The sequence below is a fragment of the Pseudonaja textilis genome, chromosome 7 (assembly GCF_049901715.1).
Source record: "Pseudonaja textilis isolate UNSWEBS1 chromosome 7, rPseTex1.2, whole genome shotgun sequence".
Classification (NCBI taxonomy): Eukaryota; Metazoa; Chordata; class Lepidosauria; order Squamata; family Elapidae; genus Pseudonaja; species Pseudonaja textilis.
The window spans coordinates 27,897,142-27,912,726 of NC_141996.1; the positions used below are offsets into that span (position 1 = coordinate 27,897,142).

At 37.8% G+C, this 15,585-nt stretch overlaps 1 protein-coding gene across 7 annotated transcripts in view; it reads left to right on the plus strand.

Annotated features, from left to right (window-relative positions):
- Positions 1 to 930: 930 nt before the first annotated feature.
- Positions 931 to 15,585, plus strand: part of ZBTB20 (zinc finger and BTB domain containing 20) — a 489,101-nt gene continuing 474,446 nt past the window's right edge. For 2 of the 7 annotated variants that reach the window (XM_087937277.1, XM_087937279.1), the window contains exon 1: positions 931 to 1,309. The gene's annotated coding sequence lies outside the window, so the exon portion shown is untranslated. The remainder of the gene's footprint in view (positions 1,310 to 15,585) is intronic. The other 5 variants (XM_026708907.2, XM_087937281.1, XM_087937283.1 and 2 more) reach the window with 5 other exon arrangements.

Genomic DNA, 15,585 nt, shown 5'->3' on the forward strand with positions numbered 1-15,585 from the left:
GTGGAGATGTGGGTTCATCCTTTGTACGTTGTTGGACTTGTCTATATCATGAGCAGTAGCTTATAAGACCGACTCATCTTTACTTCTCACTTCTTGAGCCTGTCTGTGAGCAGACAAATGAACCTTGGAGGGAATCTCATCAAGAGATACAGTACAATGGCTGATCACTGTCAGACTGGTGATGCCGAGTTTCTTTGTAATATTAGACCAACTTTTCTCATTTGGGTTTATTTGGAATTTTAGAGTTCTGTAGAATTCTCTAAGGGTTCTGCAATAGCTTATGATTGGGAAAAAATACGCATTGTTTTTTGCATTTGCACAGCAGCACAAAATCCTTGTGCTTACAACAGTGTTTATTTCTGCCTTTTTATACTATGTTCTGCACTACAAACTGTAATAAGTTTGCACCTCTTTGGTTAGAAATAGAGGCTGTGATTATATACAGTATTATATACAGTATTACCCACACATGCACAAACAGATATAGATATAGATATATGGTGGGAGGAAATGCTGGGATAATGGCCTTTTTAAAATTTGCACTGACAGCATCTTTTAGAGCTTTCATTTCAAATAAGATCAGTTTTCCATGCTTCACTATTGTCTTGGGAAATCTATCTTCAGTAGTTGCTTTCTTAAAAGATCTCATGCCCAGCGTCTGTGAGCTTTGTGTAGTTTGCCTATCAAAAGAGATATGTTTACACCTTCCATGCATGTGTTAAAGCTATCAGGTTACAAAGCAGAGTGGCTGATGCAGTTCAGTCCTTCCTACTAATATGCACAAAAATGCATCTATGGTAATTACATGGACTGCCTGGAACAATGCATTCCAACATCCTGTAACATAAATAAGGAAGGTGGGGCCAGCTGACATTAAACGACATGTTTGCCAGCAATCTTGATCTCCACTATATATATCCTTTCTGTTATACTGTCTCAGTCTGGCAGCGCTGAACCTGTTGCTGCATTAGCCGAGTTGTATTTTGCTGGATAGGGAAGGAGGCTTGTCTGCTGTCTGGTAGGAGGGCTTTGTCTCTCTCTCTCTCTCCCTCTCTCTCTCTGTCTTTTTTTTTCACTCTGTCTCTCACACTCTCGCTTGCTCTTTTTCTCTCTCTCCCTCCCTCACTCTCTCTCTCCCTCTCCCTTTCCCGTCTCTGTGTTTTGTAAGGTAGGTTGCAGTGTGTGTATATACACAACATCAAGAGCAGGAAAATGGACTCATTAGGGAGACAGGCAGTCATTACCATTCACACTGCACTTCCAGGGAGACAGCGACTATGAGGAGACAGACTGAGGACTGGGGAGCAAGGTAGGCCAGCCAACTTTTATAAAAAAAATGAAAAGAAAGAAAAAGAGAGAGAAATTTCCTTCCTCCCCCAGAACACCCCTTTCTTCTTGATACTTCTCTGTTAGCTCATCTCGTGTTGCTTTTTTGTTTATATTTTGGTGATGTAAGTTTGCAAGACCTGTTAGTGGGCTTAGATTTTGGAATATATATAGGCCTGCTTCTCCATAAATGCATACCCCCTTCTCACTTATTCAAAGATATGCTTTTTTATAATTCACTTTAATTACTTTTTATTTTAAATCAGTGAAGGAAACAAATATGTTTGTTTTTCCAACACTAGTTCCAAGTAAATCATTATCTTTCACTCCTTTAAAACAACCTTCTCCGTATGTTAGTGGGTTTCTGCTTCCCCCCCCTTTCTGTTTATGCAGTTCCATCTGTCTGTCCATATATCATATACTCCTTGTTTACTATTGCATGTTTCTGGAGGGTTTTTTTTTTGTTAGTATTTGTAAATGAGTTTTACTGTAATGCCGGCAACCAGAGAATACAGTGACTGCTCTTTGTTTGGTGTATGTAAGTTTAAAGTCCATATTTACTATATATAAAAACAAATTTCAGCCTGGTATGTAGGCTTTACTATTCAGAAAGATTTTTTAAAGAAATAAAATAAAATTCATATTTTGGGACTGAATGCATTGTTGTATATGTATTTCTCTCTGATGATATATTTAAAAATACATTACTTTCAATTTGTGATATAGAAAAAAGGTTCTTAATTTTGTTTATTTATTATATGAAAGAGCATGTAAGAATTTAAACTTTTAAAAGGGGAGCTACGGACCTCGGTTTCTTCCTTTCCAGCCCCCTCCCTTAATATACAGAACTCTTCTCAGCTGATTCTCTCTCTTCTAGCCTTCACTGTGTGTTTTGATCTGTGTTACTGAAAAGTGATATCTTTTACAGTGTCCCAGTATATCTTATATAATTTTTAAAATTCACCTGATAAGCTACATATTCTTCAGGAGCTGAAGATGGTTTTTATTTTTATTCTATCAAAAAAGATGAAGTATGTGTATACCCTATTTAATTTTTTTTGAGCAGCTTTTCATATGAACTTCCGCCCCCTCCTGTTTTTAAGTTTGTTTAAACTGAACCATTTAATGGCCTTTTAAGCCTGAATTTGTGTCAGGGCTGCCACAGAATAAAACTTCAACTTTCCTGGCTCTTTAAAAACAACAAGAAAAACTGCAAGGGGATTGTGTAAAAGATTCTGAAAAACCATGAGTAATTACTATGCTTTGGAAATAAATGTTAATCAGTAGAAGTTAAGTTTTTAATACTTAGTATTTTTAATTTGGCTGTGCTTATATTTAAATGCAGTGGAAAAACTCCTTATTTTTCAACAGTGATAATCCATTAACAACAAAAATAAATAAAAAGAAACTTTATATTTTTAATTGTATTAGGCCTTCCTTGATTTCAGAGGCCTGAAAGCTAACTCAGCTTTATTTCCATCGTCCATGTACTTTTTTTCAAAATAAGTGCTTGATGGTCTTAAAAATAAAAGCATTGCAAGGTTTCAGGAAAAAAAAAAAGATAAAATTTTCACCTTTACTGAAGTTGCTACTTCTTCCAGCATGACAAATAATCCAGAATATTTCTTGGAAAACAGAACTCCTTCTTGCTTTGATATAAGCGTACTTGGAGGGAGTTTTTGCTGTCTTACTCCATTTAGATTAAAGATTTTAGGAGTGGGATTATTGGGACAATTCTGTAGCATTTGCCATCCCTATAATATATTACTTGATTTGATAATACAACATGACCTTCCAACCTTATTTTTCCTATACTTTATGAGCACATCAACAGTTGCCTACAAATATTCTAAAGTTGAAGTATATATTAACTAAGTTATGTATACATGTACAGTTCTACTCTGAATTTCAAATCTTATAATGTTGATCAGATATGATAAGTTATTAAGAGAGCTCTGATGCATTCATTTAGTGTCGTTGAAGTTAGACTACTTGGTAAGTTTTAGCAGTGATTAGAAGTCCAATATCCCAATAGCAAAAAATAATTTAACCGATATTGGTATATCTACTGTTTGGGATTAGCTTTTTTACTTGTAGGGATTCTTGTGTTTAATTTTTTTTTTTTTTGCTATATGTAAGAAATGCCAAATGAACTACCTTTTACAGCCCATTAAGAAGTAAAATATATTATTTTAATGCAAGCCTCAGATGAGGAATTATTTCATTAGAGAGAGTAAAGTTGTATTTGAAAATTATAATATTTTCTCAGTTACAACTTTTAAAAAACCTTGCCATTATAAAAAGTGAATTTGCCAATAAAATACTGACATTTTATCCAAAATATTCTTCAAAAATGTGTAATTAGAGAATTGGATTGTGAAGAACTCGCAGGAATTGCTAAATTGTTTTATTGGGGGAAAGAGGTATTTTTGTAAAAGATTAAAAATCCTTTGTAATCTTTGTGCTGAAAATGGATAAAAATGAACGGAGGATTTCCAGATTGACCAATTAATAAGGTTATTGGTATAGGAAAAAGAGAAACATGTTATGAAATTTAGAAGGGAAAAGGATTTCAATTATGCCTATACTTGTTTTAAAAAAGATTGTTTTCATTTTTTTCTTTTCCTTTGATTTTAATTGCTCTTAACAGTTTTTAATGTATTTTATTTTTTCTATGTTTATCTTTTAACTTTGTAAAAGACTTCTGTGTGTGTGTGTGTGTGTGTGTGTGTGTGTGTATAAACTAACAGATATATTAAGTTTGATTATTTATACAAAGAAATGAAGAATGTTTTGTTATGAGCAGTATAGCAGTAACTCCAAATAACCAAGTTGGATATTATGAATTATGCACCTAGAAACTCTTTGAAGTCCCTTCCCATTTAAGATTAGAGCATCCTATGGTACGATTGGTTCAGTCACAGCATGCTTTATTTTAGCATTGGAACTGACAGTTATCTAACACACCCACATAATGAGGAAGTGCTCTGAAGTAGTTATTTCATGCCTTGCCATGCCCTGTGGCTAAAATAATTTGGGTTTGCTGATTATGTGTATGTATATGTATATGTACATGTACATATATGTTCACATTCTTCTTAAATTTGAGAGTTTGGTTGCTGTTTTATTTTTTAGTAAGGTCAGAATATAGAGATGCCAAATGGTAAGATTTAGTCAACAACAACAAAATTTTCAGGAATTTTGGCTGGATTTGGCATATTGATGTTTATTGATGTCTTTAGACTTTGGTTAACATTTTTTAAAAAATAAAGCCTGTTTATTTTGATGAAATGAACTTTTTGGGAATGGCTCTATAAAATTACTGCAAATATTTCTTTCATATTTCTATCCCATTTCAGTTTTAACTTCCAAGTAAATAACTGTGCAGCAGTAATAAAAATGACAATCTCCATGTTAGAATTTTAAATTATTTTAAAATTACTACATCTCCATCCCTTAAGGTATTATAGTTTGCAAGAAAAATGGTTTTAACCAACGTTTTGTCTAGAATAAAATATATTTAAATGAGTTGCCTTGATGAATGTTATACTTATATGATGATATAGAATTATTATATATTGCGACAAAGATATTCTAATGGTAAAAAGCTTCAGCATATGAATAATTCATATTTTATACAAAATTATTCAGTTGTTTTTTTTTCAAAAGTGAAGGTTTTGTTATTTTAAAAATATTTAATTGGAGAGTATTTTCTTGTAACTAGCAAGTTCTCTCCCTGTGTAGACTTGGCAGTACAGCTGCTGCAGCTAGAGAGAAACAATAGTAACAAAAGTGAAACTGATTTCAGCTAAAATGCTTATCCAGCTCAAGCAGTAACAGATTAAACAAATGAAAACAGTTTTAAAAAGTATTTCATCACTAGTAAACTAAAGTTTTCTTGGAGAACTGTGTTGCTGAATTAAATTGTTTATGCCACATTTTACCAATTTATATCAGCAAAAGTTTCTTTTTGAGTTTGGGCCAGATTCCAATGTGCACAAGTATTTTGTTACTCAAACATTAGAAGTTTCATACTAATATGATATCAATATAGTACTGCTGCAAACAACAATATCAATAATATGATATATAGTATAAATATGAAATATGAGTATAAATAAACTATGCCACAAACTATTTTTCACTGTAACTATATCTTGGTCTCTTGATAGGAATTGTTTTTTAAAATCAGGATTCAGACTAAAGTGAAGAATTTTGTGGAACTAATTTTAACTATAAATTTGGTTTAGAATAGATATAGCAATAAAAGAATGGATAAATTTCATTAGGCACAATTATGAATAACATCTAACCTGGTGCTTTTAGTATGCATTACTTCAAAATATAATTATACTAGTATGTGTGTCATTGGAATAGGCTCTTATGAATTATCTTTCATCCAGATTGCATTCAAGAATGAGGGTAGAATTAGGGGAGAGATTCTGTTTTTTTGTTGTCATTTTTATTTTGGGTTGGCTGTCACATAAATGTTAGCCATATTTCTTAAAAAACGGGAAGATTGTTTTGTTCTGTAATACTATATTTTATGTTCTAAAAGTACTTTATTGCAATGTGTATGTCTGAAAATGTGATGAAATGGGTTTTTACCTTTGCCTCTTGATCTCTAATTTAATTCAAGTTTTGGAAAATCTGCTGTAATTTTCTTCAAATTGTAAACAGTGTAAGACTGAATTCAATATAATAAGGAATTAATTTCATATTTACCATGCAGTAGTTGCTAATCTGAAACAAAACAAGCCACATTATGGTTTAGCATATGAGGAACTAAGCCACGATATTAAATCATAATGTAGTTTGTTGGTTTGATTTAGCATACAGGCAGGCCTCGACTTACAACCAAAACCACTTTGTTTGACAGAAGGTCACAAAAGGTGATCCCATGATTCATTGACACAACATTGTAATGTAACAAATATAAGCCAGTTGCCAAGTGTGTGAATTTAGATCATGTGACCATGGGGATGGTGCAACAATTGTAACTGAAAAAAACATAAATCACTTTTTGCAGTGATGTTGTAACTTCTAACAGTCACTAAACGAAAGGTTGTAAGTTGAGGACTATATGTATTATGGGATTACTACTATTGCAATGAATTACTTAATCATGCTTGAAGGATTAACATGTGTAAGATAGTATATAGAATCTAATTTAACCAGTAAATTTAAATGAGTCATTCAATCTCTGGAACATAATTTTGTAATAGTATAGTTGTAGGTTTTATCCTTTTGTAAGGATATCCTTCTTACCTTCATGCAAATCTCCCTCTGCTTTTTCCCCTTCATGTAATGAATTTCTGTTCTTATAAGTTAGTGTTAATTATGACTATAGTCAGATAATAGGATTCCCCAAACATGGTGTCAAATCATTTGAAGCAACTGTAATTGGCTTGTCTGCATTTTAGTTAGTACTATTAACATGAAACCTTGTTTATAGAATACCATGCAATCAAATAGGAATTTGATAAAATGAGAAGAATAAGCTTCCGTTCTTTAGACATTGGGAGTTTATATCTGAATGGAAAGAATATATCACTGGAATGATATGTTTTGGATATATACTAAGGCTAGGCATGATGACACATACATCTGTGACAGAAAATTATTTGCATTCTAGTCAGTGTGGAGTATTTTTGGTTGTTTTTGCTAAATTCTACATTTTACATGTAGTAAAAGGAATCTTAACTTTTTTCCTGAATGAATATGTCAACGTTTATTTGCAAAGAATTATTTTGGTCTGATGTTTCATATATACGGTTTCAGGTCTATATATATCTGTCTGTCTATCTATCTATCTATCTATCTATCTATCTATCTATCTATCTATCTATCTATCTATCTATCATCTGTCTATCCATCCATCCATCCATATTTAAAATTATGTGGCTGGTCATCTCATATCAAATGACTCTGAGCAATAGACAATAAAATCTTCTATTAAAGCACTACAAAAACTCCAATTGTAAGCAATTTAAACATAGATTAAAAACAAAACCACAAATGCTAGAATACACTTAATACAGCCCTACAGGATCCCTATTACCAGGGAGTCTCAGATTTCTTTGGGAAAAAACATGTTTTAAGGGCTTTCCAGAAAGTAATAAAGATTAGGGCTAGCCTTATCTTGGGAGGGATAATGTTCCAGAGAGCAGGTGCCACAGAAGAAAAGGTTTACCTTCTAGGTTCCATCAGATTTTTCTCAGATGAGGACTCACACATGTCTCTCTTGCCAAATTTGATGGGACAAATAGCCATTTATAATCCCCCCCGGGTGGCCATAAATCTAAGGACTGAGCTGAACTCAGAGTCATAGGGCCATATCTACTTCCTATGGCTTATCAACTGTTACCATATAACAGGGCAAAACTCTTTTTCAGCCATCTCCACTGGACCTGTAACTGGAAATGAATTTAACTGATTTTTGCCTTACAGACACTCTGAAACTTTTTCTGCCTGGCTTTGCAGATGAATCTACAAATTTCTCTTTTCTCAAAAGGCATAGGTAATCTGAAACTAGGTTTTTGGACAGCAATCTAGATGCTCAAAGTGAGTGGGAGTATTGTAGCTTTGTAGCCCTTATTGTCAAAAGGTAGGCCTTAATAGCAATTACAGTACATATTACAGTACACATTACAGTATTTGGTGCAGTTCATCCTTCACTGACCTTCATCTATTCTGTAGATGTCTCTTCTCCCATTTCATTTCTCTCAGCTTCTTTGTAAATCACAGAGAGCAACAGGATTCATGGGGAAGGTGAGGTTGCATAGCTTACAGTCTCATTCAAGGCCACAGATGTCCTCTCTTTCCAAGAGGAAACAAATGCCTTTGTCAGATGATATAGCAGACTCTCAGGAACAGCCCTCAGATCTCTCCAGAACCCGTTGTAGATCCATCAGTCAGTGGTGGTGAACCAATCTAATTGGGATTGGGGGAAGTCCAGAGGATCTTGTGGTTACTGAAGCATGATCTGATTATGAGAAGAGAGTCACAGATAGTTCCCAAATTTTGTACTAATATGTAATTAGTATAATTTGAACAGAGAAAGAAATTTTGAGTCCAAGTCCCTTGCTTGTCAGAATAGCCAAGATGTAACCCTCCCATTTTACCTTTTTATTCTTCCTAGCATTTAAAACAGTATTTAATTATAGAGTTGTAATGAAGTCTAATATTACACTTAAATATAAACATATTGCGGTATATTAGAACTGTAATATGCTATGTTAAAGTAAAATATTTGTATATGATTACTATGAGAAAATTTAAAGGTTATTTTGATGTATGGCCAATGCATTTGCTTTTGGGGTAGTTCCCCCAATCTGTTGCTGCTTTGGATAACAATCTCATAATTCCGTATATATTTTATATGTTTTAAATAGTCTTACCTCTAGTGAGTAACTCCTTTTTAGGGAAAGATAATTCATGGTTCTTGAATGGTTATGTTACTATAGTCATGGCAGGTATTATTTTTAGACCTGGGTTATTAGAATGAAAATGTGGAGAAATGATGAGGACATTTATGTTCTGGATTTGATTTGTAATGCCAACTGCATTGAATTCAGTAGCCTTTACTTTCAAATACATAATATTATATTGTGATTCCTTGTGAAGAACACTTACTTTTTACTTTGAGATATTTGTATAGCATAAATAGTGATTATATTATTTGTTTATCTTTTTCATATTAATGTTGGCCTATTGGACTGTGATTTTGACTGATTTGATAACAGAAACTTTCATCTATGGATGATGTAACCCAAGGATGGAAAATCCGAGCATGCCCTCTAGGCATTGAAAATGATTATAAATTAAAATCTCTCATTTAACTAATTCCTTTTTAAATAAACAAATAGGCCTGTTAGTGTCACTGTATCACTGTTTGTAGACTCTACAATCCCAGAGGTCAAAATAATCAATGAAAAGTTCACCCTCCCATTTTCCACAATGCTACCAAATACGTGGCTGCAATTTGGGTACTGTGGTACCTGACTCATAATCATGATTTCTCAGAAAGAGGTAGCAATGTCAGTACCACCACACTTCCTTTGCCAGCTTTCCACAAGCAAAGTCAATGGAGAACTTGGCAGGAAAAGTCACAAGTTTCATCGCTATGATGCTTTTACCTGGAGTCTTCCCCAGCCTCCCTTGAGTTGCATGCAGCTGCGCTGGACTCCCCAACATTTCAAGCTTCCCTAAATCTACTCATTTACTATTCCAGGCCTCCCAAGACTTCTTCTTTGATCTCTTTCAACTCACGAGCAGTCTGCACCAGGCCTCCAAGTGCTTCCCTTGGCCTTTATGCCTCCTGGCCTCCTTGTTTCATGCAGAGTTAGCTCTTAAGTTGAAGAGGAAACATTCTGTACCTCACTGTACAGAACTCTTTCTTTCAAAATGAAATTTTAATTCCTTTTTAAAAGTAAATTTTTACTTGTACTAGGTTTTAACTATTTTAAAGAAAACTAAATTGTCATATTTTACCCCTAAAATGCTATTAATTGCAAAATAAAGGAGAAATCTACAGCTTTGATATATTTAGGCGTTGCTTAAAAAAAAAAGCTGTTCAAAGTGACCTATGGCAGTGGTTTAACCCCATGCTGCCAAATGCCTATGTTCAGGAAAGCTGAGGAGATTGCTATGTGTGTGAGTATTGATGCAGTTTTCAGTGATTGGAAGCTATGATCTGGAGGAGGACAGTGTGAATGAGGAAGAGATTGAAGAAGTTGTTAGAGTAAGTCGTTTCATTAAGGTAAGAAGAGTAGAAGAAGATATGGCAGGAAATAGGAGGCTGCTCATGGAGTTGATAGGACCAGTAGTTTAATTCCACCTTACCCTCCAGCTCTTAAGATTCATCCACAAAGTCAGATTTTTGTATTATTATTGATGGCCTTGTACTCTGACTTATACTGAATGTCGAGTTTGTTTATAATGGTCCAATTGTCATCAATGATTGGATTGCGGAAAAAGCAGTCAGTCTAGCTTGTATAATAAAGATTTGGTTGGGCCTAGTGGAAGGAATTTGTCTTTACAGATTTGTCAACCTGACTTCTGAGCTTGGCACCAGCCACTACCTTATGGCAGGATGCCAATTGTAACCTTTGATATTGTAATGGCTTCTAGAAGCTCTGCTCCACAGATAATTGTATATGAGACCCTTGGCTGATGTGGGTCTTATCAGCTGAGCAATTGAACTTGTTGATGACATACTAGTTCTTTTGATATTGCAGTAGCACATCTACATTAGGTGTTAGATTCTGTAGCAGGATTGGCAATGGAATCCTCAAGGCTTATTGTTCTGGGCACTTCAATTTGTCCACTCCTGGTCTGGAATTTGGACTTCAAATCAACCATAGGCATATATCAAATTATCAAGACCAGATACAATCTGAGACAGGGAGTGTTATATGGTAGATCTGGGTGATGTCTTGGGGCAGTTGCAGTATGACCAGGGAATGGGTATTATCATTCAACCTTTTCATTGGTTCCTGCTGGAATTAGAGCCTATAACTTCTGAAGAAATGGACAAATTCCTTGAGATAATTAACTTAGTCACCTTTGTATTTAATTCATGCCTCTTACTGGCAGAAAAGCTGGGAGTGTATGATGTGCAATTGGTATTGTTGGAGTTCCTGCCTTGAAAGAGGTTAGTAGCATGCCCTCTTACCCCCAAAACTCTTTGCTGGAACTAATTGCTCTGGATAATTTTTTGCAGTCTATCCCCTTCTCTTTTAGTGGATGATTGATGAAAGGTAGCTGAGTAATGGCTTCAGAAATATGTATTTGAGGATATGGATGATCTAAATTCTTTTCTCTGAGGTTTCAGGTCAGAAAATATTATTGAAAGATCATTAGTTGCACTTGATACCATTTGCCAGAGCCAGAATGGGGATGGTGTTCTCCTTGGTCCTGGTTCTCCTTGATCACTCAGTGGCTTTGGGTACAATTCTTTATCTTATCAGTCTAGAGGGTCTGTGGGGCTAGACCCTCCAGACTGATTTTTTTTTGTTGGTTGATATATTGTTGGTTCTCATTTCTCTTTGGTCAGGTTCAGTCACTTTTTTTGGAAAAGTATAAATTAAGCCAGATTCGCATTTCAGGTGCTTCAAAACTTGATGCTTTCACCCTTCATAAGGCCACTGGGCGTGGTCATCTTGTCAGTTTGCAGTCCTCTCTTTTATTATGCTGATTAGCTTATAGAGTGTCCCTGGGCTGAACAGATGATGCTGTCAAAGTCCTGTATCAATGTATAAACATGTCTGAGTCTTGATAAGGACGGTTAGGCTCAAACCGATAAATTCTGCATTATAGTAGGGCAAGATTATTATACATGGACTCTTTTTAATACATTTGTTATTCCAGAAGCCTTAGAACATTGCCAACATGGATTTAATCCAAAACATTTTAGGAGTAAAGACCTAGGATGATAGAAAATGCCCACAAACATCATCAACCAATTTCATTGATTAGAAACCATATCCAGAAATGGCATTTAAATGAGACATTTGAATTGTGTAGCATAACCTTTCTGTTCTTGTACTTTCAAAGTCACAATAACAGTATGCTTTTATAACTGAAAATTCTTATTTATATTGGGCCACTTATAAAAGAGTATCCTGCCCTTTTCAGGATGTGTGAGCATTTTAACTTGATAGTCAGAATAAATACTTCAAAGTTATTGTATGATATGGTTTAAAATATTTAGGTAGGTTTCTAAAAATATCAAGTTGGCAGTTCTATTTTTTCCTTCAGCTGCAGGTTTTATTTATTTTTATTCTATTTGCATCCAATCTTTATTATTTTTACAAATAATTCAAAGTGATGAACATATCTAACACACCTTCCTTATCTATTTTCTCAGCCCTATGAGGTGGGTTGGGCTGAGAGAAAGTGACTGGTCCAAAGTCACCCACCTGACTTTCATTCCTAAGGGAGGATTTGAACTCACAATCTCCAGCTTTCCAGCCTAGTGCTTTAATTTCTAGACCAGTGATGGCAAACCTTTTGGGTGTGGTGTGAAAGCGCGCGATAGCACATGTGTATGCATGCCAGCACCCACAATGCAATGTGATACCCTGCCCCCTGACATACACTGCACATGTGTGTGCTTCCCAGCTGATTTTAAGCCCATTTGAGGCCTTTTTCGGCCTCCCTAAGACTCAAAGGAAGCCTCTGAAGCCTTTGGAGGCCGAAAAAACAGGCCGGTATTTCCAGAAGTGCCGAAATGGGCCTGTTTTTCAGTGTCCAAAGGCTGGAGAGGCTTCCCCCGAACCCCCAGAAAGGTGAAAAAGGCCTCAAATGGACCAAAAAGCAGCTAGGAGGTGCACTACATGCGCAGGCCAGGTAAGTTTGGCTGGGGCTCGTGTGCCCATACAAATGGCTCCACGTGCCACAGGTGGCACACATGCCATAGGTTTGCCATCATGATTCTAGACCAAACTGACTCTCTTTTACACAGCCTTGCATGCAGTGATGTATAAAATCTATGGTGGAGTTCTCAAAATGCAGATTGGAAAAAGCTATCATTTTAGTTTTGTATTTTGCAGTTTTTGTGTTTACAAAAAAAAAAAAAGTGGATTAGTCAGAAGGAAGCTTTTCTCCTCCATGCTGCATCGAGAGCCCAGGATGGGTTGACTCCTTCCTATGATGTCATAGCTGAGTCTGTACTAAGATATAAAAGCCAGCCCCTGGGAGAGACCCCAGCTTTTGACTCAGCTCCTTTCAGTCAGTAGCTGTGTCTCTGAAAGCGTTCTGTTAGATAGCACTCACCAGCGATCTTCAGTACTTTTTTCCTCTCTTCAAGCAGCTCCCAGGGATCTGGGCAGCTGCTCTTCCAGGAGAGCAGGTCTCTCTCTCTCTCTCTCTCTCTCTCCTGCAATGTTGGGAGCAGTTTTACAGAGCTCTGTGCAGGCAAGCTGGACAGCGTCTGCAGATCTCCCCCATGCCTTCAGTTTGGAGGGATCGTAAACATGATCGGCAAACTGATAAGAGCTCAAGCCAGCTGATTGTGTAGCTGGTTGCTATGTTTTTCCTTTGCTGACTTCGCTCTGGGCTCTGTATAGCCTAAGGAGCGATTCTTCAATCTTGGAGCCTGTTTTCCTGTAGTCAGTGCCCATCTTGGATTCAAGCCTTCCACCACGAGGTGAGCGGCCATTTTGTAAGACCGGGGGCCATTTATACCCTAAGGGGCTTAATAGAAAAATTTCTAAACAGCTTCTTTCCAACGCAAGAGCCTTTATTTTACAAATGGAGCAAGATAAGGCTCTGGCAGAGCTTCCCCCAATTTGTAAAATACAGGCAATTTAAAATGCAGACTCTGCATTCTATTTTAGAGAGCGTTCGGGAGGGCGACCTCCTCTCTTCCATTGATCTCACTGAGGCTTACCTCCACATCCCAATTTGGGCTCATCATCGTCAGTTTCTCCAGTTCTGTTATCAGAATACCCATTACCAGTATCGAGCACTTCCCTTCAGCCTCTCATTGGCTCCAAGGGTCTTCACAAAGGTTCTGGTAGCATTGGGGGCATCTCTGCGTTCTATTCCAGTGAAGATCCAATGCTACTTGGACAACATTTTGATGCTTTCCTCTTCCAAGAGCCAGCTCTCTCCTACAACCAAATTGCAACACTTGGGAGCAGTCATCGATACCATGTTGTGCCAGGTTTTCCTGTCCCCAGCTCGTGGAAAGAGCCTTGCAGAGATCATCAGCCAGATCCAGCAACATTGTCCCCCTGTCGCTGCTGTCCAAACTTCTGGGGAAGATAGTTTCCTGTATTGGCATCATCCTGTGGGCTCGGCTCCACTCCCGAGCCCTCCAATGGTTCCTGCTTCCTGACCAACGAGTAGGAACCAGCCACTTATCCATCAAGGTCCCACTCCCGCCACAAATCCGGAGATCTCTCAATTGTTGGCATTCCCCATCTATCTGGAGGGGACTCCTGTTCAGGGACTCAGAGAGGCTAGTGATAACTATTGATGCCAGCCTCCTGGGTTGGGGGTTCCCATATGCAGGGCCAGATAGCTCAGGGCATTTGGTCCAGATCGGAACAGTCCCTTCCCATAAATTGGCTAGAGCTCAGAGCCATTTTTCTGGCTCTCAAGCATTTCAGGCAATCAGTGACCGGCTCTCATGTTCTAATCCTTATGGACAACATGGCCGCAAAGGCTCATGTCAACCGGCAAGGGGGGGGGCAATGTCCAAAGCCCTCATGAGAGAGGCTTTATGGCTGGAGTTATGGCAGAGAAATACCTGTTATTGATCTCAGCGGACCACATCTTAGCAGGAGCCTAGTCGACCAGGCAGAATGGTCCATTCCTCCGTCTCTATTCAGGGAACTTTCCCTCAGATTCGGAACACTGGAGGTGGATCTTTTCTCCACTCCTCAATATGCCCAAGTCACCAGATTCTTCACCAGGTTTCCTTGCCAGGGAGCGGAGGGGACCAATGCTCTTCGGTGCAGATGGCCCAAGGGTCTCCTCTATGCCATTCCCCCACTTCCCATCATTCCGGCAGTAATTTGGAAGATGTTGGAGGAACATGTGGAGCTCCTCCTCCTGGCACCCTATTGGCCAAGAAAGCCCTGGTTTGCGGACCTGGTCAACCTATCGGTGGCTTCTCCTTGGAGGATCCCTGCCCATCTAATCTCCCTTCACCAGGGGCCCTGCTCCACCCAGAGCCCCAGTGGTTCAAGCTGACCGCGTGGCACTTGAGCGGCAGCGGCTAGAGGAGGCTGATCTTCCAGAAAGGGTCATCCTCACTATCCTGGCTTCTCGCAAACCTTCTACAAGGTGCATCTATGATGCCACCTGGCTTTTTCCTGATGGTGCCTAAGGGAGGGTCTTTCTCCTGCTTCAGCCCAGTTGGCAGAAGTTCTTAGCTTTCTTCAGCATGGGCTGGAGAAAGGTTTGGCCCCCAACACCTTACAAAGGCAGGTTGCGGCCCTCTCCTTGGTCCTTTCATGGGGTTCACTTCCTTCCTTATCCCATCACACTTCAGTCAGGAGGTTTTTGAAAGGGGCTTCCAAACTGCACCCTACGGTGGTTCAAAGGTATCCTTCCTGGGACCTTCATTTGGTCCTTAATGCCCTCACAAAGCCCCCCTTTGAACCCCTTAGAACAGTGTCTCTCCGTTTTCTGACTCTGAAGGTAGTGTTCCTTGTTGCCATCATTTCTGCCAGGAGGGTTTCCGAGCTTGCTTCTCTTTCCATCAGACAGGACCTTTGTTCCTTTCACGATGATAGGGTTGTTCTT